At 38.5% G+C, this 27,417-nt stretch overlaps 1 long non-coding RNA gene across 5 annotated transcripts in view; it reads right to left on the reverse strand.

Annotated features, from left to right (window-relative positions):
• Positions 1-4,917: 4,917 nt before the first annotated feature.
• Positions 4,918-27,417, reverse strand: part of LOC123608157 — a 179,208-nt gene continuing 156,708 nt past the window's right edge. For 2 of the 5 annotated variants that reach the window (XR_006717122.1, XR_006717123.1), the window contains 5 exons: positions 10,639-10,728; positions 9,525-9,717; positions 9,301-9,386; positions 6,850-6,991; positions 4,918-6,485 (listed from right to left, as the gene is read on the reverse strand). This is a non-coding gene — a long non-coding RNA (uncharacterized LOC123608157). The remainder of the gene's footprint in view (positions 6,486-6,849; positions 6,992-9,300; positions 9,387-9,524; positions 9,718-10,638; positions 10,729-27,417) is intronic. The other 3 variants (XR_006717125.1, XR_006717127.1, XR_006717124.1) reach the window with 3 other exon arrangements.

The raw sequence follows: 27,417 nt of genomic DNA on the forward strand, positions 1-27,417 counted from the left end.
ATGGAGTCTTCCCCAGAGACTAGGAATCCATTTTGTGTTATTTAAGCCCAGAAGCACATTTCAATTTTGCCCAATTTCTTAAATGTGGTTAAAAATGTAAGTTCTTTCTGTTGTGGAGGTAAAAAATTAGTGGTTCTTGGAGTCCAAAAGGAAATCAAGTTTTGAGCTGAATGAAGGGGGATTATATGATCAAGAAGATAAAAATGGAAAACTTGTTTTTTTTCTTGAAAATGTATTCAGGCACAAGTTCTGACATCATCTGACTGTTAGCATACTTCAGAAATAAAAGGAAGGAAGGAGGGAGGGAGGGAGGAAAGAAAGGAAGGAAGGAAGAAAACTGGATGTTAAAATGTCTTTGGAGTTAAAAAGAGATTGTGAGAGAAATATAGAAATAAATTAGGTTTAACAGAAATGGGTAGTTTCATGAAAACAGCTATGCAGAAATAAGAACAAAACACCAAGTACAACAAATTAAAAAGACTGATGCACAGGCAGGTGATATATGGAAATGAATGAAACATAGGTTGGCACAAATGATAAAAGCATCAAGAGGAAGTAGAGAAGGGTGGTGCTGTATTGCTGGAAGAAAATGTGTTAGATGTTAAAATCAAGAAAAAAGAAAAAAAAAAAAACAAAAAACATAGGACAATACCCAAAGTGACAGAAAGGCTGCAGAGGCACTTAGTAGTTAGGGGAAGAATAATAAAAAGATCATCTAAAACATGTGAGAGACTGTTATTTAAGTCTGTGCAGCCGAATTTATATTAAAAATACTAGATCTGATTCCACATGCAGTTCTGATGTGAGAAGAAACAGCTTTCAAAATTGTTTAATGACCTCCTGATAGGAAGGTTAACAGGATTATCATGCGGTTCACTGGAGGATGGACAGCAACTCTCAGCGTGTCCCTCACTCAACGTGTGATTCCAATATTCTCCTTTACAGGGAAGTGTAAAATCATTGTGTTACTCAAAGACATTAGTCAGAAAGTTGGGATGCTTTTAATGAGGGAAGTTGAACATAAAAGGGAAATGAGGAAAGGAAGAAAAGGAGTTTAAAACCTGCCTTTTTCAGCTTACTTCTGCCCTAACTATGGGGGTGTCTGGGGGACTGAACCTCTCAAGGTTTCAGTTTGCTGTGGTCTCCTCTCACTTCTGACTGGGCTGCTCACAGCCTGGCAACTACTGTGACATTCCCTGCTTCTTACAGTTTATTGCTCCTCCATTCTGCTCTCCAGCCATTTTCTTTTTTTTTTTTTTTTTTTTAATTTTTTTTTTCAACGTTTATTTATTTTTGGGACAGAGAGAGACAGAGCATGAACAGGGGAGGGGCAGAGAGAGAGGGAGACACAGAATCGGAAACAAGGCTCCAGGCTCTGAGCGGTCAGCACAGAGCCCGATGTGGGGCTCGAACTCACGGCTCACGGACCGCGAGATCGTGACCTGGCTGAAGTCGGACGCTTAACCGACTGCGCCACCCAGGCGCCCCCAGCCATTTTCTTGTCAAAGTGGGGAAGTATTCTCCATCTTCCTTTCTGCTGTTGTGCAGACCACACAGTAATACTGCTTTGCATGGTCAGTGTCCTGTGGAGACTTTAATGAGAAGGGTCTCCATGATAGCCTCCTTTTGACAGTTGTGGTCTTAGTAGCAACTGGGTATGGGAGAGTCGGGATGGGGAAGGGAGGGAGGTATTCCAAAGAATACTCCATGAATACTCTTCAGTCATAGAATAACACAGATCATTTTGATGACCCATTATTTTGCCCTAGACTTGGATTCTCTAACTCCCAAGAAACTGTATTAGGGTGGTTAGTGCCAGGTGCTATGACAAACAACCATAGAATCTTAGAGACTTTACCCAATAAAGGGTTTTCTTCTGGCTAATATCACAGTCTGTTGGCAGGCAGCTTCCCATCCCATGATTCTGGAATCCCAATTCTTCTATCTTGTGGTGGGATCACCTTCTAGGGCATCTTCAGAGTCCACTGCTGTATTGTCTGTATTTAGGTGCCTGACCAGCAAAGAGTGAGGAAGATCACATGATGCATTTGATGTCCATGACTGGAAGTGGTGAACATTACTTCCAGGACATGGCACCAGTCTAATTGCAGGGGATGCTGGAAAATTTATTTTTTCTAAGTACACAGGATAAAGAATTGTGATTTGTGAGCTTTTGGGCAGTCTTTGCTACAGTGACCAAGGGGCTTTTTCTTCTCTAAAGCAAATTATTCCTTAATGGGGTCTGTCTTCTCAGCTTTTGCCATGTGTTCAGATATGTCTGAGTGTATGAACATTATTTAATGTAGAAACTGAGATAGAATATTTAAATATACATAGCTAATAAATGAAATAACTTGAATGTAACTCAAATTTTCCTGAATCTCAAGTTATAATCTCCCCCTAAATTTTATACTTTGGGGCATGGCAATAGCGATGAGATCAGCTTGGGAGGGAAATGACTCCTGTGCTTTGCACTCCTGAAGCCCTCTGAGATATCAGAAACTCTCTAGCATCAAAGATTTGTTACAGGTAGATTTGTTACTATAAGATTTGTTACTCAGATTTGCTACTATAGCTAAGGTATTTCAGGGTAATGCTTATAGAAGAAATCCTGAGGTTGATATTGGCTCATACTGGTGGGAGAGTGAAAAACACTGGGAGAGAGGGAACGCCCTCACCTCATTCTCCAAATTGGGCGCAGTAAGATGGCCCTGTCCAGTGGCCTCAGAAAATATCTTTAATTGCCTCTCTTCTGACCAGAAAGCTGAAGCAAAATGTCAAGTGCAGACCATTGAGAAAGAAAGACAATATATGGGATTGAACCTGGATTTCAGTGTTGCCCTTAAATTGTAGTTTTGCTTTTTAGCAGTTGTGTGAGTATGGATTCATTACTTCAACTCACAGAGCCTCTGTTTTCTTGTTAGGAAAATGGGGGTAGTGAAACTTAACTCTCAAGGCAGTAAGGATTAAAAAAGTTAACAAGGGTACTATGCCTAACAAATAGGAGACACTGCAACTAAGGGTTATTCCATTTTCCCTTTTTATTCTCTTTCAAAAATGTGACATCAAGGGGAGGCATCATGGTGCAAAGATAATTATTCTGGATGCTGTGGAAAACTGAAGAGGCAAAATGGTAAATTTATTCATTCATTTATCATTAATAAATTTAATCCACTTTTTCATTCATGTATCCATTCATCCATTCATTCAGTAGTTAATTCATTCTTTCATACATTCACCAAATACATACTTACTGTGGTAAAACACTGTGGTAAACATTGGGGAAACCAAAAAATAGCCTGAACCCTGTTCTCAGGATCTGTGTCTTCTAGTGGAGAAGGAGACAGGCATATGTGCATGTCATGGAAATTATAAGGTGGAGCGTGATAAATGACATAAACAGTTTAATATTAAGTACCGTGGTGGTGCAAAAAGGAAGGATAGAGTGGGGAATGTGAAAAGCATTTTGTGTTGGGATTTGACTATTGGTGGCTCTGGAATTTCTGAATAAGAGAAATTATAAAACTTTTGTTTGAGTATAGTTGACACAATGTTACATTAGTTTCAGTTTCACAACATAGTGATTCAACTTCTATATGTTATGCTATGCTTACAATAAGAGTAGCTACCATCTGTCCCATTACATCGCTATTACTGTATCATTGACTGTATTGTCTGTGCTGTGCCTTTTATTCCTGTACCTTGTTCATTCCATAATTGGAAGCCTTATCTCCCATTCCCCTTTACCCATTCTGCCCATTCCCCCATGCTTCTGCGCTCTGACAAGCATCAGTTTGTTCTTTGTATTTATAGGTCTGGTTATGCCTTGTTTGTTTCATCATTTGTTTTGTATTTTAGATTCCACATGAGTGGAATCATGTGGTATTTGTATTTCTTGGTCTGACTTATTTATCTTAGTATACTACCCTCTAGGTCCATCCTTGTTGACACATAAGGTCCTGTAGGCCCATCTGTGTTGTTACAAATTATAAAATGCTCATCCGTTTTTTTAAAAAATTTTAAAATTTTTATTTATTTTTGAGAGAGAGAGAGAGAGAGAGACAGAGCATGAGTGGGGGAGGGGCAGAGAGAGAGGGAGACAGTGAATCGGAAGCAGGCTCCAGGCTCTGAGCTGTCAGCACAGAGCCTGACGCGGGGCTCGAACTCACAAGCTGTGAGATCATGACCTGAGCCAAAGTCGGATGCTCAACCGACTGAGCCACCCAGGCACCCCAAAATGTTCATCTTTTCTGTGGCTTTGTAATATTCCTCTGTGGTGTGTGTGTGTGTGTGTGTGTGTGTGTGTGTGTGTGCATGCGCATGTGTGTGTGAGTGCATACTACATCTTTATTCATGTATCAGTGGACACTTGGGTTGCTTCCATATCTCGGCTATTGCAAATAATGTTTCAGTAAATATAAGGGTGCATAAATCTTTTCAAATTAGTGTTTTTATTTTCCTTGGGTAAAAATTGTAAAATTATTGGATCATATGGTATTTTTAATTTTTTGAGGAAACTCCATACTGTTTTCCACAGTGGCTGTACCAGTTTACATTCCCACCAACAGAGCACAAAGGTTCCTTATTCTCCACATCCTTACCAACACTTGTTATTTCTTATCTTTTTGATTTTAGCCATTCTGATAGATAATAAGGGGAAATCTCACTGTGTTTTGGATTTGCATTTCCCTAATGATGAATGATGTTTAACATATTTTAATATGTTTATTGGACATCTGTATGTCTACTTTGAAAAAATGTCTATTCATGTCCTCTGCCCATTTTTTAATTGGATTGCTATTTTGGTATCAAGTTATATAAGATTTGCAGAAGCAATGCTATTTCTTTTGAAACTATGTTTGAATAGCAAGAACACCAAATTTTCTTAGGCTGTATATTACAAAAAATAAAGAGAACTCAATTTTCAAAGATGGTTTTATTCACATTTTTTCTTATAAAAATTATCGTTTTTTTAAAATAGTAGATTCCATGTCCAGCATGCAGCTCAACTCAGAGCTTGAACTCAGGGCCCTGAGATCAAGACCTGAGCTGAGATCAAGATTTGGATGCTCAACTGCCTGAGCCACCCAGGCAACCCTACAAAAATTAAAATTTTATAAAACATTTTTTCTTTCTCCTTATTTGCTGAAAAAATAATAATAATTTTTGGCTAGGTTACTTAAGGGGTTATGTTAGCTTGGGCTGCCATATCAAAATACTATAGACTGGGTGACTTACACAGCAGAAATGTATTTCTCACAGTTCTGGAGGCTGGATGTCCAAGATCAGGTTGCTAGCATGGTTGGACTCTGGTGACGGCTGTTTTCCTGGTTTGCAGATGACTGCCTTCTCAAAATGTCCTTAAATAGCAGAGAAACAGCTCTGATGTCTCTTCCTCTTCTTAAAAGAGCAAGAGTTCTACTGGATTAGGGCTCGACCCTTATGACCTCTTTTAACTTTAATCACCTTCTTAAAGGCTCCATCTCCAGATATACTCACATTGGTGATTAGGGCTTCAACATATAAATTGGTGGGTGGAGGGAGGAACACAATTCAGTCCACAGCAGGAGTGGACAGAACCTCACCTCTGGGTGCTCTCTCTGCCTTGGAAACATGAGTGTTATTCCCTTTGAGAACAGACTGGAGAGGTAATAGCACAATCTTCTTTACCAAGTAGTATCTCAGAGTTGTCACACTTAAAAAGCTCAGATGTATAGTTCCAGTATGATTTGCATACTTGTCAAAGGGAGTATCTATTTGAAATAGAAGTAATTGACTCTATTCCTCCCTTTGAGGTAAATGTGTAAAGATTCTCTAGGGCTAAAATAACAATTTTGTCATTTTCCAATTGCTGGTTTTGTAGAAAGTCCACACAACTTTTTATAGACTAATAAATAATTTTACAACATTTTTGGATTTTGTTTTTTTTATTGCAGGTCTTAGAGATTTTTGAGCGTATACAATTTAACCATGATTAATGGCATATTTCTCAAAGACCAACATGCATGGCTTATAGCAATAAAAATAATCACTGTTAGTTGACCAAGTAGATAGGAACAATCTGAACTTTTACAAATCAAGAGTTAATTTCAAAGAGGTGCTACTTTTCCAAATAAACCACCTATTTGGTAAAACTTTTGACAATAAAATATGAAAAGGGGTTCCAGTTATTTTCTTTAATTCATGTATCATGAGTTTAACTCACGTGTATTACTAACTCATGTATCATGGTTAAAATTCTGCTTTGTAATTCACATTCAGTTATCACTCTCCTTGTTTTATATTGAATACAGCTATGCTGTGCTATAAAAAGATACTTTAGACAGGAATATCTGTTGGTTTTAGACTGTTTGTTTTTGTGTCCTCTCAGTCACAACCATCCCTTGGGAAATGATGGCCCTTGGGAAATCACATGGTGTGTCCTCTTTCCTCTAGTTTGGCATCTTCATGCAACTGAAAGGATGTTCCACTGAACACTGATGACTCTGGAGAGAGAAAAGAAATCACAAATGGGCCAAATGCAGCTTAAGAGTTTTGTGCAGAAGGAGGAGGGGCAGGGTCAAGAGGGTACTTTGTGAAAATTAGGAAGAAGGTGCAGCTTCCCTTGGGTGGACACAGCCAACCCCATGCCAGGGTATGTGGTTTGGCAAATAGGGTAAAGTCTGCATTTAGTTCCCATTTCCCCTTTTAGGTGGGCAACTGCCTACAGTGGTCTTGGGCAGGGCCAAGTTAAAGCCTAAACTAAGGGATAAGCTTCTAACAGTACCTGCTATTATATTTTGCACACAGTAAATAGTTGGGAGATGATAGTTATGAATGAATAGTATAATCATTATATTTGAACAGTACCCAATTGTTTGTGGAAGACCATATCCAAGAATAAGTTACAAGTCCAGCTTCTAAAGGTTTTCTATTAATCTGGCAGAAAGGCATTTATGAGTAGCATAGTAAATTTATAATATTCTCCTCTTGAAAAAGATGAATGATAATTCTAGAAAAAAAGAAAAGGAATCAGTGTTATTTAGTCCATTTTCTGATCTGTCCAAGTAAATTTGGATTTGGGATTGCTTACATTTTTGTGTGAAATAAAATCATATTTTTCCTTTCTGAAGTCAGTTAACAAGTCTGTGTGCAAAACCAGAGGCTGAGATGACTAGTGAAGGCCCTTTTACTCTTAGAGAATTCTTCAACAACTATAGGGACAAGTTGCAGTGTTTGCTTAAAGGAAGACACAATTGTTTTCTTCTCAGATCTAGCACTGGCTACATAACATTCAGAGTCCCCACTGTACAATGATAATGTGGGGGCCAGCAGGGTGAGGAAGGTAGTTTCCCCTTTGCACAAATGAATGGGCACCCTCCAAGGGACACAACCTCTATGGTGATATATACTTTGTATCTGAGGTGGGCAAGAAGCCCTCTCCCAAACCTGGCCAAACAGCCCAGGGCCCTGCCAGCAAGGGGTAGGGTGGGTCACCTACTGTCCCAACTTGAGATGTTGTGGGCAAGGGCTGGCCTCTCTGTATTCAAGCCAAAATCCCAGCCAAGGAGAATCATAAGAAACAATTTTCACATTGGCCTAAAGAATCTCATTTCACCAGGGCTGGAAGGGAGGAAAAGATGATACAGACAAAGGTTACTGCTTGAAAGAAAAGCACAGTGTGGAAACCCAGGCTTAAGGAATACTGGTCAACAGAGGGCTCTGCTGATTGGGAAGGAGATCGTGAGGGTGGTTGAAGAGAAGTCGAGAATGACATTCCTTCATTCAGTAATCATTTTTAAGTGCCTACAATGTCTCAGGCCCTGTGCTAAAGCTGCTCATATAATGTTGAGCAAAATCAGATGTGTTCTTTATTCTTATGGGGCTTACCCCAAGTGAAAAAATTAGGGTCCAACTGAGGAGGTTCCTGAATGTCATTTGCATTCAGGGTTTCTCTGTAGATCTGAAAATCTCTCAAGTCAGAAATGTTTATCTTTGTCTCCTACAGCCCCTACTGCTGCCACCTGTAAGTTTAAATTCTTTCTTTCTTTAAAAAAATTATCTTTTTCTACACTGTGCTTATTACATTGGTCCCTATTTCTCCAATATTAAGGAATAACATGTTTATTTTTTAAATTTATTATTATTTTTTTTTAATTTTCCTGCTTCCCACTCTTTATTGTGAATAATAGTGAAGACAGGAATGTGTTACTGAGGAAATCTTTGCCAGAGGTCACTTGTAGTTTTGTTGATTGGAATTCAAAGCATATTACCCACTGTTAAATTTTGCTAGCCAGCATCCAGGAACATATTTAGCCTATATATATATATATATATATATATATATATATATATATATATATGCGTGCAGTAAATACTATAGAATATAAATACCACATGGGAGACTTTTTATGGGAAAATTCACTCAAGAAATTCTGAGATAATAACATATGTGACTTACTAGGGACAAGTCTTTCCTGGTATAATGATAGAAGGGACTCCTTTTAGGTCACTTTCTACAACATGTCAGGGCTGCTATCTAAAGTGAAGAGTGAGAGCTAAGATTAACCTTAAGGTATAGATGTGGGATGAGTGAGGAACAGAGGGGGAATATATAAAGCAGGAGGAGGGCAGAGAACAGGCTTGTGGGGTGGGTGTGGAAGGTACAGAAGTGGGAAATTGTGGGCAACCAGAAGACAGTGGGTACCTGAAGCATGACAGAGGTAAGGACCAAGAAATGGGGAAAAAAGAGAATAAATTAGGAGGAAAAGGGCCAACTTGGTCTTATTTTCTTTCCCTGCAGTACTAACATTCTACCCAACTAATGAAAGCCATTTTGGAACCATAGTAATTGGGTAACAGAAGCATAGCAGAATGAAGGATCAACAGTCTGAAGGTTAAGCGGTAAACCCCAGTCGTCCCATTTACCAGTTGTGTGGCCTTGGGTAAGTTGTTTTACTTCTCTGAGCTCTGGCTCCCTGTCTAAAAAGTGGGTGATACTAAGGGGCTCAGACTTACACGGTTATTTTAAGGAATAAAGGAGGCTATGTGTGCAGAATATAGAATGTAAGCTTGACACAGGTAGAGAGTTTGCCTTGATCAATGCTGAATTCCCAGTGCTTAAGACAGTTCCTGGCACTCTTAATTCTTCAAACAATTAATGAATAAATAGGAAGAGATTTGTAAGTGGGGTGGCATTTAAAAATGCCTGATCCATGGGTTGTCTGCAGCTGATTAGACTACTCTAAAATGTGGTTACAAAAAGTGACAATTCTCAAAGAATGAGGTTGTCTGAATTCAAGTCCCAGCGCTGGCACTCACCATTTTTTTGTAACCATGGGCAAATTTTGGCCTCGGTTTCTTCTTCCATGAAATTTGGGTAATTATATTACTCACTCATGGGATTACTGTGAAGATAAGATGAGATGCAAAGCAATTGGTGCCTGGCACGTAGTAAATGCTCAGTAAATGTTAGGTGTAATGATGATGATAACAACTTTGCTATTGAGAGCAGTTCTCAGCACTATAGGAAGGTTTCAAGTTACCGAAAGACAAAATCATCCTCTGCTCTTGCCAAAGCTGGAGCAAAAAGCAGTGCTCTTTGTGAATCTTCTTTAGCCCTCTTAGAAGGGTATGTGTGGCCCCAAGTCTGGCAGGGACAGAGCTGAGCAGAGCTGTTCACAGCAAATCTGTGATGATGATCTTCTCATCTGTCTTCTAAGCTGTGGGCGGCTCCTTCTTTGGGAAGCAAGTTATAATCAGAACTTGGAACAAGCTACCTTCCAAACAATGCTCTCATTGCCTTTTCTGCCATTTAATTAATGCCAGTCTAATTTTATAGAAAGTATATAAATATGACTTATGCATATTTGTACCTATATTTTTCTGTAAGGCTTGCCATGAGGTACATAGCCATTTAAATCACATCCTTCTGATAAATATCTCTGGCCTGAATACTTAACATTATTTTTTAGAACCACATTTAGGGAACTTAGCAAGTAGAGGGATGGATATTACTTAAGCCAACCTTCAAGTTATCATTAACTAGAACCAAAAGGTGAACCTCTTATTTCTTCCAGATTATATTTTGCTGTGGGGGTTTAGGTAAATTTCAGCTGATGGCACTCAAGATCCCTTTTGCTCGTGCTTTCCTTCCAGTTTCTGTCAATCTAACTCAAGAAACAGACAGCAGTCTATGGATTGCCTCTTGAAGGTTATGAGGACGGTGATCCATGCATTCTCTGTTTAACTTCAGTGTTAGTGCATATAATTTAATTCAGGCCATGACTGAAATACATTCAAATCCTGAAAGAGGTACACCATAACTCTTGCAGGTTTAGCATGGACCAACTGGGTGTAGTAGAGTGACTGCTGAGCTTCTCTATAACTAAATTTGCACCGTGTCTGTAAGCATGTTCACCAGCAAGCTGATTTTATTAGAACTTTGAAGAACTGGTAGAAAAGCTCTTTCTTTTTTTTTACCAAACATGGATTTAAAAAATTACACAGAAATCAGCATTGTCAAGTCACATGAAGTGCAATTATAAGCAGAAGGCTTGAAACCTGTTTTTGCTTAAAGCCTTTATTTGATTTAGCAAAAACAACAGCAATAAATTGTATTCAAAAGTACTTTTGATCCTTTTGCAACAGTATTCTTACCAAGAGCAGGATCTACGTAATATCCTCCCTTTTTTGTTTAGGTCACTTTTCCTTAGGCTTTCCAAAGTATCAGAATATGTGTTTATAATTCTGGAGACAAAGGATTATTCAGCCTCTAGTTAGTGCCCAATACTTGTAAATTGGTATTATTAGACAATTATTGTTACACTGATTTTACATTTTTATTTTCTTGACATCTTCCTTGGAACCAGCAGAATCCCAGGGATTAAAATGCAAAAATGTGTCATTAAAATATTTAACACAAACATTCCTGTTCCATTTTCCTCCTGAAATTTTCAGAATTATTTCATGTTTTCCCTTTATTCTCCTTTCCCCAAAATACTGCTTTTAATATTTTGAGACCTTAGGTAGTGAGTGCCTACAATCAATACTCAATAGGAACACAACTGATAATAATAGGGCAGTAAGTTGAGGACTACATCTTTGGCTCAAAATTCACCATAGGAGTAATTCTTGAATGGCTATAATTATATTTGATTTTTTTCTGATATAGTCCTGTCATATAAGATCTAGTGTTGTACTGTTTCTTTCCTCTTCCTTTGGCTTAATTATCACCCCAGAAATAGATGACTTTCAAAATCCCCCAGATCCTTTGTTTAACAAACATAAATTCATATTTAGGATCTAAATGATGAAGTTACAAAACTGTCATTTTGCTTTTGTGTTTTCACCAGCCCATCAGGTAGTCAAGGCGTGTGGAAGCATCTCTTTAAAATAATGAGTATGAAATGTGGACAGGTTAAGTGGCTTGTTCATGTTTACCTAGTCAGAGACATGGCAGCTAGAGGGATTCAGGTCTCCTGATCCACATGTACAAGATTCTCTTTATTACCCTGCACAGAATAGTAATTGTCAGATTAGACAAACGATAAGTAGAGGGCTGGCCAATTTCGTGATGAGACGGCTATAGGTAGCAAAGGATACTTGTTCCCTTAAGTTTATTATGGCAGTGCTGGACAGCTAGCTCCCTGGACACTCTCTTGAATTAGTCTTAAGGTGTAATGGTGATTTCAGGCATACTAGAATATAGCATCAGAGACCTGGGGAGGTCCAGGTAGTGGACTGGAATAGCTGCAGCTATTAAATATCTAGGTCATCTTTTATAAAGGGTTGTAATATATACTCTAGCTTCTGATTTCAGTGCTGCCAGAAAGGGAAAAAAAAATCCATCTTGCTAAAATGTAGTCAGACAGCAGTTTGTCTTTCCAAAACATTATTAGGTATTATTACAGAATGTGAACACCTTTCATTCCTGACAAACAGGAAATGTATGCTGCACTACTGGTGTGTCAATCAGAGTGATAGCATCAATTTTATGGTTTTTAATTCATCCCCACCTCCTGCCGAGCCTTTTGCTCATCCCAAATTATGAATCTTAAAAGGTACGTGATTAAGAAGAAAAAATATGTCTCTGCCTGTGTGAACTCCCTTGTGAGGAGCTTGGAGGCAGATATTTAAGAGATTTGTAAAGCATGCCTGACCACTCAGTGATTTGGACAAGCGACTTACATTTCCTGCAGCTGGGAGTGTCACCTCATGCTTTAGCTTTAGTATTTTGCTAGCAGCTCAACTGATATTTTTTATATGCATTGACACCTTTACATTTGTTAAGGAGCAGAAAGAAAATAAATTAACGTATTAAAAGCTGTATTTGTCAGTTCATGATGCTTCAGTTACATTTTCAATTTAGGTTTTCCCAGTCTATTTCTTCCACTGTGGTCTTTTGTTGCTTTTGATATATATGCAATAATAAATACAAAGCCAATTCTGGAGCTGAGCTTTGAATGCACAGTTCTTTTCTTTCTACCCCTTAATTCTTGTCTTCAACATGTAATGAAAATGGAGAGCATTGCCAGTGTCAGTAGAAGTGAGGCTGTTCATAAATAAATAAATAATGTGTGCTTGTGTGTGGCGTGCATGTGTGTATATGGGGGGGTTGTGGGGTGTGACACACACACACACACACACACACACACACACGAGTCTATTTCTTCTCAACAGGGGGTTTGGGAGCCTGGGGTGTCGGAATCTGTCCTCCCATGCTCCTCTCTTATTTCTGGTGAGGAGCCATTTTTCCTGTTTTTCCTGTGCAGCTCCACCTGGACTTAATTTGCTGCCATGAACTCTGCAAATACCACACACTTATTTAAGATTTGGGAATATCATCTGATACTTGTTGAATGTAAGGTGAAGCCATAGTTACCAATTGGGCAAGGTCAACTTTCCCTTTTTCTACTGACCACAGAGTGAATGTTCCATCATTGACAGATAATTCTCTGCTTATAGCACATGATGACATATTTAATAGGTCTTTAATAAGGATTTTCACTGTATGGTGTCCTCCATGTTTAAATCACTTAGTCATTTCAGTGTTAGGTTTAACACTTTTAGTGCTTGAGTGTTTCCACAAGAGTGCGTGGAGCCTTGAAGTAACCCATGTGGTATTTGTGAAGGATTTTGCATTCTGCTTTTGCCACACTTTCTCTGATTCAGAACTGAAGTATGCTGATTCTCTTCCATGCAAGAAAGCAAACGTAGAACATGAGCAAGAGCTCTTCTTTCCCTGGTTGGGCACTAGCATAAAATGCTGTTTTGAGAGTGATGGTTAAAGGCATGTGCAAATGTGGCTTATGCAGCAGGGCCTGCCTCATAGGGAGGCGATGCCCTGCAAAAAAGCTGCCCTCCCCACTTAGGAAGAAAGGAGGTATCAATGATCCTGTCAAAGGAGCTTTCTCTAAGGGCATAGCCACACCTCTCTTTGTGTATGTGGTGTTAGCATTTCCAAAAGTGAATTTATGAACTCTCTCTCACGTGCTTCATTATGTCGCCATGTTATTAAAGGCAAGGGCACTGAAGCTTGGAGAAATTAAGCAGCTTACTTTAAGGTCACGTAGATGGTAAGTGGCAGGGCTGGATTTTGAACTCACATTTGTTTTCTGAGTCCAAACCCTTTCCTTTACCCTGTAGTTGCTTATTATTTGAACTACTTATTTGGCACTTACTTCTATTTAAATTCTCAATTAGATTACTTGATTATGAATTCCTTAAGAAGAGTGGCATGCTTATAATAGGGATTTGTACATGGTATACATAAATGAGTATATACTTTAGATTGATTGAGTTGAACAGTTTTCCTCATTCTCTGTTTATGTGTTATGGCATTTAATCAAAGCACAAATGTTTACAGGCATTGGAGGGACTTCTGTTGGATATTGAGAACATTAGCTGATTGTTTTAGATTGAATTGTTATGTCCCCCCAAATTCATACACTAAGGCCCTAACCCCCTGTATGACTCTATTTGGAGATGAGGCCTGTAAGGAAGTCATTAAGATTAAGTGACATTATAAGGGTGGAACCCTGACCTGATAGGATTAGTGTTTTTATAAAAAAAGAAACCAGTGAACAAGCTCTTTCCCTCCCTCCTTGTCCTCTCCCTCCCTCTCTGTCTCTTTCTTGCTCTTTGTCCTCTCCCTCTCTCTCTCCCTTACATGTCACATGTCCTGAGGAAAGGCCAAGTGAGGATATAGCAAGAAGGCAGCCATCTATAAGCCAGGAAGAGAGTCTCTCCAGAAACCAAATCACCTGACACCTTGAACATGGACTTCTAGCCTCCAGAATTGTGAGAAAATAAGATTCTGTCATTTAAGCACTCAGTCCATGACACTATGTTATGGCAGCCGGAGCAGACAAATACAGTAATTAAAGCCAAATCTTTTTCAAGCAGGTCATTACCCTGTGGGGTGTGGATAGAGAACAGCCATAGAGATAGAGCGGAATTGGATATATGCTCATGTGCTTTGTCACTTTGGAAGTGAAGGTTAATGTTATTATACCAGCAGGCCCAAAATGCCCTCAAAGTCAAAATGGCATCAAAATGGTTCAAAACATTTTGTACTGTTTAGAAGTGTATACGGCAGTATTTAAGTCTGCATGGTTAGGGGTGAAAGTGAGAATGATGGCAAAAGTCTTCAGAGAGAAAATGAGAGTCTATGTCCTGAAGAATGAATAGTTTTCTAGAAAATAGGGTGAATGAAACTATGTCTTCCTCTGAGAGAAGAAAGGTATAAGTGAACACAGTGGGATCATGGATTCATTCATTATGGCTAGAGCTTAGAATGTACATGCTTGAGCTATAGAAGATGAGGTCGGAAAGATAAGAAAGAGCCAGTTTTTTACAAATCTTCATATGTTAAGCTTAGAAATCAGACTTCAGTCTGTAACATGGATGACATAAAATAATTTTAACTTCTGTAGTTATAGAATCATATTTGCAGTTTAGAAATTTACTCTCGAGGCACTGTGGAGATTGTACTAGAACCCAGTCTTGGGGTAGGATTTAAGGGAGTGATGCTAGTTCAAAAATTCTCTAGGAAAGATTACAGAAAAGCAGGCATGAAGCTGCCTTTGATATTTTCTCCTTAGCTGAAGGACAGAACTCAAATTTTCAACCATTCAGAATTCAAGTAATACTTCCTTCTTTTTATTATGGCTCTGGAATAACTTATTTCTAGAAAAGAAATGACTTATTGTTCTTGTGGATACCACACATCACGAATGACACCCATGCTCTGGTCCTCATCAAAACCAGAGTAGCTCCAAAATGAATAAGCTGGTGGTCTGGTGAGAAATTCAGCATTCTCTATTTCTTCTTCTGAACACTCCTTGGTTTCATTTTTATGAGGTACCACATTTTGCTATGCTTTTAGCTGGAACTGTTTTAATGTTCTTAATCCAGTGTTTCAGAGAGCAGTAAAAAGAACAAGTAAACATGTTCACTGAGAAATCACTAATGCAAGCCCTAAGCCCAACAGGATTCATAAAATATATAACCTCATCCTAGCCTGGCCAGGATGCTGTAGACTGGAACTAGTTGAAATATGGGAGAAAGTTCATGTTTTTGTGCTGTGAACTGGGCTTTTCCTTTGTGCCTAATGAGTTTTGAAACAGTTGTAAAATCACTACTGTTAGACTCTCCTGAGAGCAACTCACATGTGAGAAAGGTGGACAACCTTGTCTTGTGATTAATATGCCTTCCCCACTCAGTGTTGTGCTCATTTTTTCCTTTTCAAACAAAACATCAGCCTACTGGAGAGGGACTGTTCTCACTTTTATGTGTCACACGGATTCCTCAAAAAACAGTGATGATTGGTTACCATGACACGCAGATGCCCTTCTTCCTGGGCACTCCCGTATCAATCTGGGAATCTCGTCACCCCAGTCACCCTCGAATGTTTCCTTATGACTGCATTCTTACTGGCTGTAAGTAACTCTTTTACTCAACAGGGAACAAGGGCCAGATGGCATGCAGACATGTGCTTGAGACGGTGCGAGCCTCATTTGTTCTCTGTTTCTTGTTACTTACTGTCACTCCTTAGCTAACTACCCAGAAGGGACCCACCCTGTGGGCTGCTTTTTGCCATTCATATCTGAGATATAATGACATTATTTTATTTTATTTTATTAACGTTGTTGTTATGGGTTTCTTTTTGTTGCTGTTTTTCAAAATGCCTTAAAAAAAAAAAAAGGTGAGATATAAATAAATGCAACACTATAAAGGGGTCAGCCAGAACACAGATGTGTAAATACAATGAATGTTGTCCCATTCTAATGAATAACCTTGAACTTATTCCAACAACAGTGTTATGGCTCAAAAATAATTTTTATTTGGGAAATTCTCTTTTGAAATGTCTTCAGAGACTTTGCCTATCAATCATAGCAAATCATCATTCTCTGAGGGTGGGTTAGATCTTTAAAAAAAAAAAAACTCCTTGAACAAATAATTATTAGGTACTTACTAAGTGGCAGGCAGTATACCAGGAGCAAGGAGCAAGACAGACATGGTTTCTGCCTTTGAAGACATTTAAGATCAAATCTGAGATGAATGTCTGAGCCCTGGATAATACCTTTACTGATAAGAACAAGATGTGACTGTACAGTGACAATCTTAACTGCCTCAGATGACAATTTTAAGGAAGAGATTTAAAACATTTTGAGTAATGGCAGCATCTCTGGAATAACTCTCAAACATACTACCTAGAAGACAAACACTGACTATGCATACAGTATAGTGCTATAGAGTTTATAAAAAGAGTTTATAAAACACTTTATATACATTATATCACTCTCTTCTTACAGAAATTCTAGATTATCAACTGGGTTTAAGTAACACTTTCCTCTCTTATTAAATAAATGACCTCTAGGTGTCTTCTAACTCAAAAGTCATCTGTGATTCTTATGTCTGTACGTCCATACTTTTACACTGTATCAGTGGTTCATTACTTTAGAATAGTTCCCTGTGATCTATCTGGTTGAGGACCTTCCAAACAGAGATGGGTGTCCAATATCTTCTCTTGAAGTTGGCAGGAGGCCTGGGGCTCTGTTGGACTGGGCATCTAGGAGCCTGGCAAGGAATGGACTGGGCTCATGCTGAGTCTCAAGATGAGGAATAGAGACTGAAGTTGAAGCCCAAGGCAAGGGAACTCTCCCTAGGAGTGAGGTGGGGTCTGAAATGTCAGGTTCACAAGATCAAGCAAAGCTCAAGGAAATGAGACTCAAAGAAAAATGTTGGGTAGGCAGAGTAAAGCGGTTGAAGAGGCAGAACCAAGAAGGCTACCTGAAGAAACAAGTTTTCTTTTTATGCATGCTAGAAACAGAGTTCAGAAACCATTAGAGTAAAAGGACAAAAATGTGAAATATTTTTTAAAATTGGCTTCACCCCCTTAATCCTGTCAGTGGTTAAATAGTGAAAATAAGAGAAATGTATCTCTGTGTTAAAACTTTACCTCATCACTTTTCCAACCAGAAGGTCATTCTTATAAGAAAATGGAGAATGTTTCTCAAATAGAACATATTTGATGTTCCTTCATGGCCTCCTGATAGAACATGTATTTATAGTCTGAAATTACAGCTCAATCTTAATGTTTTTGAGCCTTCTTTGTCTATATAAAAAAGTAACATGTTTACAAGTCCAATTATTAAGATTATTAAGATCTAAAAATTTCTGTCTACAGAAATGTATACACAGGAAAAATTAAGAGGAGGTTTGTTTCAAGAGTTTGCTGCTCATCCCAGAAAATTAAATGGAGTGTTTGAATATGTCAAAGCCATGCCAAGAGATAAAGTAGTAGACTTTGATGGCTTTGACTGCATACAAAGAGAGAGACACACACACAATGGGGATGCAGGGGTAAGTAACTTGTAAGAACATTTCTAGGAGTTCTGGGTATAACAGGGCACCTTTGGAAAAAAAAAAAAAAACAAAAAAAACTTTTACTTTTGACCCAAACCATTTCACTGCCATGTTCAGAATTTACACCTGTGTTGTCCCAGCAAAATTTATCCATGGGCATAAGCTGACTGTTCAAGGTGGGATGCAAATACAATGGTGCAGTTATGTACAAATCATGGGTAAAGGAAGCTGCTAATCATCTATTTTAGTTTTCTAGTTTGGGTTTGGTATCATTTTCAACCCTGGGCACATTTAGTAGCCGTGTTTCAAACTAATCCAAGAGTTGATTTTGCTTGTTTTCCTGTTTATTTTTCATTCTTTTTCTGGGTGATTTCTAAGTATCTAGGTGCTTTTCTAGTCAGCCATATTCTAGAATTTTAGCACCAATAAGTCTGTTTACAGGCCTTTTCGCTTTGTTGCTGTTGTTTTCTTTCCCTGAACAAATTTATAACATTAGGTCTCACTATATCGAGAAGCTTTATTTTCCATCTGCTCTCCATTTTTGCTCTATTATTAGGCTATGCTTCTGGTATTCGGATCCTGCTTCATTTCCAGGACTCCAGTTGACGTCAGCGGGGAACCTAAGGCAGAGGAGGAGAGCATAATACTGGGCTTGGCTCCACAGGCTGTTTTGGGAAAAGCGTCTGGTCTCTTTGAGGTGGGACTTCCGTTGGATGGACCCCCTGTTCTTTTCCTAAAGACAGTGGAGCCTCTGCATCATGTTTAATGCAGCCATCAGTACAGGATGATGTACTTGCTCAACTACCCAAATATATTGACTTTCTGCTAAAAGGCTTTTAACATAAATTTTAAGAGATTAACAAAATACATCACAGACTATTGCTGAGAATGCAGGGATTTTAACTACGTTTCTCTTCCATTGATTTTAGTTAATATATTTTAACCACCCCCTTATTTTACTGTACCTTTTAATTTGTTATTCATTTGTTTGAAACCAGAACTATGCTGAGGCGCTCTGGACCCACAGGAACTGAAATAGTTTGCCTTCATTATCTGGTAGACCTGCTCGAGTCTGTAGGCCCGGACAGAAACCACAAGACTGTACAAACTGGCAACTGTGGGTTTGTCTGTTCTCTATTGATTCTATTTCTGGAAAAAAACATGAACCAATGGGTGAGCCATGTGACTTTACAACTTACCCAAAGCTCTCATCATAAGGGAGATAGAGGCCTTTTGCAGACAGGTCATGATGGGAGCTCACCACTTTTCTGTTTGCCTTGTAAGCATGGCCTTTGCAAGCTTTGACTTACAAGTTTAACTACTTATACTATGGAATATGAAACTACTATAGAATTGTAAAATTCTATAGCATGTTGTTTATATTTGGTCATATTGTCCCAAACATCTAATAAAATATGTAATATAGACTTGATAGAACTTTGCTTAGGAAGCATCTTATTCTTTCTTCCAATTTGAGAATTACAAGGCAATTTCATCATAAAATTTTAAAAGCAAATAATATACATGTACTTTTCAGACTATGAAACTACAGATGACAGAGTGTTTCCTTCTCTTGAGCTTTGGTATTGATGTTAAATACCAGTACTCAAGTAAGTAGAATGCATGACTTCTCTGTGGTATGGCTTAATGAAAGAGTTCTGGTTTTGGCTCTAACAAGCTATGTGCCCTTGATCTCTCTCCTTTCCCATTACATGTCAAATGACCAGAAGATCTCTAGTGCTTATTCCACTTTTAAGATTCAAAGTGAAAAAAGCCCTTGAAAATACCGGAAAGATCCAGGTAGAGGAGAATACATCCTATTAAACACACACACACACACCCTCAACAGAAAAACCAAAATAGCTCCCCTTCCTCCTCCCCCAACAATGACAATGCAGCCATCTGTTGGACGTTCCATTTCACTTAGCAGCTGCTCTCAGATACAGAAATCTGCATTCCTCCGGCTCGTGCTGGTATGCATGCAGCATGTGTGGGTACTAGCATTTGACTCTCCCACCCAAAGGAATGGCTTTCATTGAATAAAAATGATCACAGAAGGTTTCTTACTCTCCCATCACATATAATGCCTTTTTCCTGATAATAGGCATTTGGAGCTATCTCTGCTCCTCTGCGTATTAAAATAAACTCTCTTAGAGACATTCACATCAAACAATCATCTAAAATTAAAGAGAACAACCAGGAAAAGGCTTCAGTGAAGCTCTTGCCTTGCCAGAAACTTCCGCATTGAGAGAGAGTGGAAGAGGGTGGAATATAAAGTTCCGTTCTACTTTTATTTTGTCAATACCCCCAACATTGCACTTAAGCACTGGGAAATGAATGTTGTTTAAAAGGGAACCAGGAGGCTTTCAGAAGCAGCATTAATCTTACCATCAAACTAAGTGAAAATATATAAGATGAATCTCCAAAGGGGACAGAAAAGTGAAGCCCTTTAAATCCTCCACCCTCACCGCATGCCTCTTCTCCAGGCTGAAATTTTGTCTTCTGTGTGGTATATTATATAAAGTGGTATATCACTAAAAAAGAGGCACTCGGGGTGGGGGTTGGGAGGAGCCACAGTTGCAAACAACAACAAAAACCTACAGGCACTGTAGACAGAGAACCTTGGGTAAAACTGGATCTGCTTCTGAGTCCATAATTTAGGACATTTGTTACAAGATGACTGTGGTTTTCTATAAATGTTAGTTTGCTGTATTATTTTCCATGAACTACTTTTCCAAAATGCAGAATATTTTGCCCCCCAAACATGGAAGCACTAAAGCTCAGATGAGGCACTGATTCATGCATGGGGAGTCACTCAGAAACAGCTGGTCAGCCATCTGCGGCCCCAGAGTCCTCTTATTTTTACTTTATTCAGCTAATTCTTTATGTAGAGGAGAAGAAGATGCATCAATCCAGGGAGGAGAGCATGGCTCATGTAAGAAAATGATGACTAACTCCTGCCTGAGACTGGTATCTTGTGGCCTGATGTGCTGATTTGGAGGGGCAGCGAGTTTCCTATGTGCATTAGGCTTTCAACGCTTTACTACATGTGCATTATTTTCTGTGCATCCTGTTCTTTGGGGAAAGGAAAGAAATAATGATTTGCCATTGATTGTTTTGTGGGAATTGTTCCAGATTAGAGCACCCTTGAGAGCCATAACTTGCCTTTTCAAGGCAGACAGAAGAGCCTGCAGAAACAAGGATGAGCCTGAAAGTCAGACGTGTGTGTTTGTCCTCTTTTCTCTCATATGCCCCTGAATTAGAGCATTTGACTGCCCTAGAGTCTGTGGTCAAAAAATATTGGGGGTAAAGGCAATGTTTAACATAGGTTAAAAGATAAGCTGTGATTCACTGCCATAATTATGCAAGTTAAAAAAATGCTTAATAAGTATTGAGGTAGTGCTGTTTTATTTTACATTTTGACATTACTATAAAAGAGTTGTAGATAATTCAATCACAATAGCCTTTTGCCTCTCACCACAGGTAAGGCAGATTTGTCGACTGAAGATGGATCGTTATGTTACCCTTTCCTTGTGTCACCCAAGGCAGTTCATTCAATGACAGAGCCAGATGACTGTGTGGGAAGCAAAACACCCTTCCAGTTCTAGGAAGAAGGCTTTTAGGGGCACAGGTGTATGCCGCTTATAGGTGGGTGTCATTATAGTTTAAGCAAATTATTCTGTGTCTCTGGAAACCACTTTTGACACACTTTTTTACTATTTTCCTTGAATCATTAAAATCTTATACCCATTCTCTCCAAAAACATGGGTATACATGTGTACACACACACACACTGTGTGTATATGAATATCCTCCTTAGTTTATTATTTTTTTTACCTAAGCTTGTTATCACAAAGTTTTGTAGTTCCTTAATGACTTACAGAACTATAAGATAAACTTTAATCTTTTCAGATTAAAAAGTAGAGAAGATAAGCTTCTGCCTGCATTTAGTGTGTGTAACATTATTAAACACAGAACACGATTTACTGATCACCTCTAATTTTTTGTGGTGTACAACCATGAAAAGTCTTTAGGACAGTCGACTAGAATAAAAGGCAAATGCGCTTTTAATTGAAAACGCATGCAATTTTTAAAAAAGAATCGGAAACCATCTGTACTGTAAACTTTTGTGTCTCTTATTCATTCCTGTTTACTCTGCTATTCAATCCAAATAAAGATTGTTTCCACCTCAGCAACATAAAAATCACATGGACTATCTCCTTCAGGCTGTCAGTCAGAGGAAAGATATACATATGCCCAAAGTATACACTTGTGCTTGTTCACAGTGTTATTTGGGGAAAATATGTTGCATGTTCTCCTGGCTCTCCTAGTTTTACATTTTGAATTAATGCAATTTATTCTAATTTATGACAACTGTTTAAAAGGCTTGTTCTCCATTTTTCCCATTTATAAAGAAATTATTTACATAGAGAGGGAAAAGCAGGAGGGAAAGTGGGCTGCTTTGCATAATCAGGTGTAAGAATTGAGTGGACTGTGTTTTGGTGTCAGCATTGTGTTCTAGGTCTGACTGTAAGCATGTCTTTCACAGCACCCTTTCTGCCTCTTTGGAAATAGGTTCTCCATAATTTCATTCCTTTCTTCTTCTTAAAGAAAGCCTTATACAATTGAGTTAATTACCTCCTTCTCCTCTCTTGTTCTCTCTTCCATATTTATATGGGAGCTATCACGATAGTACCTATACGTGTTGTTAAGAATGCTATTTTAGAAAGGAAGAGAGGAAAAAAAGAAAAAAGAAAGATAGATAAGGCAGGGAGAAAAAAAAAAAAAAACAGATTATTCCTTGTCCTAGTTGTAAGGATCTTTTAAGGCCAAAAATCATGGAAAATCTCCCTGATTTTAAAGGTCTTTTAAATAGCTCTGAATAGAAGGGATTTGACTCCTTGTACATAGAACAGTGCCTCAACCATAGTAGGTAATTTTAGAATATTTGTTGACTGGCATCACTGGAGAAGGAGCGCAGAAGCTCAGACAAAAAGATGATAGGGAGCCCATGTTGATTTCAGAGTCAGTATAGGATCTGGATCTCCCTTGGGACTTTCATGAAATTCTATTGGCCTATGGTTTATATCCTACTAACTATATATGCACAAAGTGGTATACACACATGTATACACACACGCACACACACATATGTGTGTGTGTATATATATAGTATATATTGTATATATATACATGTGTGTGTATATATATACACATATATATATGTGTGTATATACACATACACAACTTCAGCTACTAATATCCTTAAAAGGAGTCACAAGTCAGTAAACTAAGTCTTATTATTATGTGACAGTTGTTCTAATCTTCTCATTTGTATTAACTCACCCAATCCTCCTAACATCTCTAGGGGGTATGTCCTGTTATTATCATCACCATTTTATAAATAAAGAAGCTGAGCAATGGAGAGGTTAAATAAGTAGTCCATGGTCCTATAGTTAGTAATGGCCAGTGAAAGGGATTTGAACCCAGACAGTCCCACTCCAGCATCCAGTGCTCTTAACTACCACACTGTGCCTCCTCTCTCTGACTTCCATTCTGGACCAGAAATTGGGGCTGGGAATATACCTTTAGGGTAATAGGATTTTAGGGCCTGGATCTTGCTCTTACAGTAATGATCTGAACCTCAAATCTAATCTCAGGGGAGGCAACTGACCACAAGACTCCCAAGAAAGTACTATCCTAAATTATCCTTTGTTTATGTGGTTTTAAAATGTTTAAGCAGTGCCTACTTAACCTGTGGAACCCATGGCTTTACACTAAAATCAGGCATTAATTAAACAGACATTTATTGGACAACTAATTGTAAAATTACTGAGGATACAACAAGAAATCATCTTGCTTTTATGGATGTATCAGTCTGTTGGGTGGGAGAAAATTAAACACATGAACGAATAATTAAATATTGCTTAAGAACGACTGGTAGAATTTATATTTTGATGTGTGGATGGTGGAGATTAGTGCAGACTAGGGATCAGGCTAAGACATCTACATAGATATCTGTGTCTTGAACTTAAGTCTTCAAAAGTTGATAAAGGGTTATATAATCAGAGAACTAGATGAAGACACTAAGAAGAGGAAGCAGTTTATTCTAAGACTTGAAGATATGAAAGATGATGCTTTAAATGTGGTGTAGCTGGAGTGAGGTACCAAAGTGATGAGAAATGGGCTAAAAGTATAAGCAGAGATTAGACCACAAAGGACCACTTGTGGCTTCTATACTGTAGGTAAAGGATTTCCATGAGGGATGATAAGCAGGGCACTAGTCTCATCTAACCTCTTTTTTGAAAATGAACTCAGAAGTTGATGGCCTGGAGGAGGGTAAAACTAGAGAAAATCAGGAAAGGAACCTTCTAGAATAGTGCTAAACACTAAGCATAGTATAACCTTTAATACTCAGAACAATCCTATGTACAAGGTATTGTCTCCATTTTATAAGTTTTTTTTTTTTTATTTTTTTTTTTAATTTTTTTTTTCAACGTTTATTTATTTTTGGGACAGAGAGAGACAGAGCATGAACGGGGGAGGGGCAGAGAGAGAGGGAGACACAGAATCGGAAACAGGCTCCAGGCTCTGAGCCATCAGCCCAGAGCCCGACGCGGGGCTCGAACTCCCGGACCGCGAGATCGTGACCTGGCTGAAGTCGGACGCTCAACCGACTGCGCCACCCAGGCGCCCCTCCATTTTATAAGTTTTTAAAAAATCTGGGAATTGTTGAGTAACTTGTGTAAGATCTTGTAGCAAGTAAGTGACAGCTGTTTTAATTTCATATCAGTTGGACTCCAAACCCTACCCACCTCCCACTATATCATTCTGTCTCCTATTTCAGTGTCTTTAAAAAAAAAAAAAAAAAAAACAAAAAACCAAAAAAAAAAAAAAAAAACTACACTCTTAGTCTCCACTTTGAATCACTCAGAACTTCACTGCACTGCCCAGATTCTCTAACTGTGCTCATAATTTCTTAGTCTCTCTGTTACCTTCCCCAGCCTTTGTCTCAGTGCTACCTGGTTCTCATTTCTACCTGCAGCACTCTGCTCTTCTCCCCCTTCCTCTCTTCCTTTCTACCCATCTCTACCCCTGACTGGATCCCTCCTTCTGAAGCAATCCATACGTTCCACACATTTCATTCAGGAACCTGAGGACCATCCTGCCCCCTTTACTCCTCTAACACTCAACAGTTAAGGTGTCCCCATGTTCTACTGTTTCTAGTTTTAAGCCTCTCTCATGTTTCTTTGTTCCAGGTTTGGTCAAACTGATTATCACTCTTATCTATACTATCGCAACAGCCATTTGATCTAGTCCATAATTATATCTGGATATCAAAGTGATGTATCTGAGTAGAAGTCTGACTGGACTGCTCCCCTGTTTAAAACTTTTCATTGGCTCCCTACTAAAAGCAGAACAAAATATAATTTTTTAAGAATGTTCTATAAAGTACCCTGAGATCAGGTCATCAATTCTATCTTAAACTTTATTTCCCATTGTTTAGCACATTGTCTGGCAATAATAAATCCTCAGTAAATATTTGTTGGGTGAATGAGTGAATGAAACTAGCTTATACTAATATATTTAAAAGAATTAGAGGTACATGTGATCTAAAATAATGACTTCATTTCCTAGCTATCTGAAGGTAGTTAGTAATACTTAAACTATTTATAAATAAAGCATCAGCATTGGCCAGTTAGAGTGGACACAGGCTGGGTGTCACTCGATATGTGCAGTATCAACTCTGGCTAGACTTTTTTTAGTGGGTAGGTTTTTATTAGCTGAGAATCCCCTCAGTTGAGTTGCTCTCATTTATAACAGGCAGAACAGCGTCTGTGCAGAGTTCTCTGACTTTGGATATCATCCTAGAAGCATCCTCTTGCTCCAGCTGGCGTCCTCTCTGAAGCAGCTGAAGGACCAAGAGGATGGGAGTAAGATTCATAGATGGGATCTGGGGCTTTGAAAAGAGAACAGCCTCTGTGTTTCTGGTGGATGTGAAGCAGAGAGGAGCATCGCCCTCTACACTTGCCCCGTTCTCCCCACAAAAGTTCTGCAGAAAGACCTTTGAGAGTCCATGTGGAACTCCCCTCCTTTTGAACCTTTTTCCTTCTATGGATTTTTCAGTCTCTAGCCACTTTCCTCCCAGTCTACTTGTTTTTCTCACCTCTTCCTGTTACTTAGGAGTGTTTTTGCCCCTCCTAGTGCTTTTTCCCATATACTGCCATCTTCTTCCTCTCCCACAGACCATCTCCATTTCCTTAACTGAATAAAATTATAATCTTATATATTTAGCAGGTCCATTAAATAAAATTTTTACCACCTAAGGATCAAATAAATATTGCATTTTGTGATTTTCTTTCTCACAAAAACAAAGGTAAGCCAAATCAAAACAAAAAAGTTGCCTTGGATAAAAAACCTTGAATACATCAGTTTTTTGTTCTAATAAAGCAATGATTTACTGTATATAAAAATAAAAAAGCACTGTGGTCTGAGTGCTTAAGTAAATAAAAAAGGCAAATGAGAGACTTGTACTAAAAAGGAAAAGGGGGAGGGGAAGGAGAATATGGAAGAGGAGAAGATTTCAGAAATCACAAGTTAAAAAGGAAAGACAGAAGAAATTGGATCAATAAATAGCTTGTAATGACTATATAACCTCTCTTTGGTTCATGGTCTTGACCTTCTCAGCATAGGTGGAGTTCCTATCCAGCCAAAGGGAGACTAGCCAGAAGGGAAGAAATCACATCTGGTTTTATTCATTAAACGATTTTTTGAGTACACACTATATACCAGACACTGTTCTAGGCAATTGGAAATCTTATAAGAACAATTTATGTTGTTGATCTTTTGTGTTTCTTTTTATGTTAAGAGCATGTTCTTTTCAGGGGAACATTTATTTTGTGAGCCTTCCTTTTTGTAAGTTGCTCTGTGTGCCAGCCAAAACCAAAGGCAAAAAGTAGGTAAAAAGCAAAAGAAGAAAATCATGCACATAACAATCTTATAAAGATTTGTATTCGGTATACTGTGGAGAAAAGGTTCAGCCCTTCTCTTATTGTGTTTGATCTGTTTCCCTATCCCCAAAGAGAATTAGCCAAATAAACCCCTACTGTACCTGGTGGAAGTAATGCACAGCGGCACCTTCACTTGTGTGGCTGGATATTAATGCTGATGTACAGGAGTTAAATATAGCACAAAGCAAGTATGTCAGAAGGAAAAAAAAAAAAAAACTACACGGCAAGGGGTGGGATGGGGGAGGCAAAGAGATTATACACCTAAACACCAGGATAAACTGCAAAAGTGGTAAACTGGTATGAGGGGAATGTAGTGGCTATTCAGAACTGAGTTCATGCTAACCTAATATCCTCAACAGTGAAACCCAACAATGTTGCCTAGGTAAGTATGAATGAGAGGGTCTGGAAAAGAGAAATCTGTGATGATACTGATTAATAAGAAGGCTTGATAGCCAAGATAGGGTTCTCTAAGTTTTCTCGTTCTTTGCCCACTTCAAACAGGAGATGGGTACTAAGTCTGTACACCTTTGGCTACAACCAGTCATATTATGTGCTG

The sequence above is a fragment of the Leopardus geoffroyi genome, chromosome A1 (assembly GCF_018350155.1).
Source record: "Leopardus geoffroyi isolate Oge1 chromosome A1, O.geoffroyi_Oge1_pat1.0, whole genome shotgun sequence".
Taxonomy (NCBI): Eukaryota; Metazoa; Chordata; class Mammalia; order Carnivora; family Felidae; genus Leopardus; species Leopardus geoffroyi.